The sequence below is a fragment of the Centruroides sculpturatus genome, unplaced genomic scaffold (assembly GCF_000671375.1).
Source record: "Centruroides sculpturatus isolate CEXI.00-Female unplaced genomic scaffold, Cexi_2.0 scaffold34, whole genome shotgun sequence".
Taxonomy (NCBI): Eukaryota; Metazoa; Arthropoda; class Arachnida; order Scorpiones; family Buthidae; genus Centruroides; species Centruroides sculpturatus.
Window position 1 is genome coordinate 749 of NW_019384328.1, and position 1,295 is coordinate 2,043.

Genomic DNA, 1,295 nt, shown 5'->3' on the forward strand with positions numbered 1-1,295 from the left:
AATCTTGTCAAACTTCTAGAGAGGTCATTTAATTAACAATAATTAATTGACTATTCAAATTTAGAAAGTTACTGGAATACATAATATGTAAAGAATATTTTTAAAGTAAATTTTACTTCCATTGTCATTAGCAACCTTGGATAACTTATATGAAGCTATTAGATGTCTTCATCTAGCAGATGCTCGCATTAACAAAATTTCTTAATGAATATTGAAGACTTAATATTCATTCAACGTAATGAGCTCTCATTTTAGGGAGTGTCATTTATGAATTACCTGAAAATTGTATGAAAGACAGGTTGATGTATAAGTTCATGAAGTTATTACTAAAAAAAAGAAAAAGGAGAAAAATATAAAAAATAATAATAAAAATAAAAAAAAAATTTGGTGCTTCACATAAATTAATTTATAATTTACTAAATAACTTTAGAATATTTTAAATCATTTTTTATTTGTAATAAAATTTAAACTTCATTTTCTTAAAAGTTCTTTTATATTTTATATAGTGTTTCTTGTTTACTTAATTAATGTCTTTTTTAATAAATAATTTGTTAAAATAGAGTAAAATATTTTTTTAAAAAAGTTCTGTAGAAGAACATAAAGTAAGGACAGAAAAAAAAGAAGAAATATCTTTTATGTTATAAAAAAATTCCCAGGATCAGTAGAAAGAATCTGAGTAAAAAAAAAAGTGAAAGCGAATAAAGATCTGAAAGAAGGTAATGTATATTATTCTGAAAGATAAAATGGAGAAAAATATATAAAATAAATTTTTATAAATAATAAATTACTTCATATACAACAGAACTTAATATATTTAAAAATAAGGATTAAGATGTAAAAAGAAAAAAAAATTGCTACTCATGCATGAAATTAATAATTCATAAAGTTAAATATTATAAAATATTAAAGAGAATATATAAGAATAAATAAAGTAAATTGATTAAAACTGTATATAATAATTAAGAAATTAAAATGTAATAAATTATATTACACTTTCCATCAAAATTCACACAATTTAATTAATATGAGACCTCTGAAAATGAAGGTGCAATTATATCTTCAAATATCCTAATGCAGATGATATAATTAGTGAGTTACTAAATTTTAGAATAATTATATACAGTGTACTAAATAACTATTATAGTAAATACAATATTGTTAAAGTTGAATAATTTATTATGTCTTTCTATATTATAAATTAACATAAAAAGAAATAAGATGGTAATTAATTTTGTAAAATATTATTTTATAAAATATATTTATTAATATAAAACTTCATTTTAATACAGTTTTAA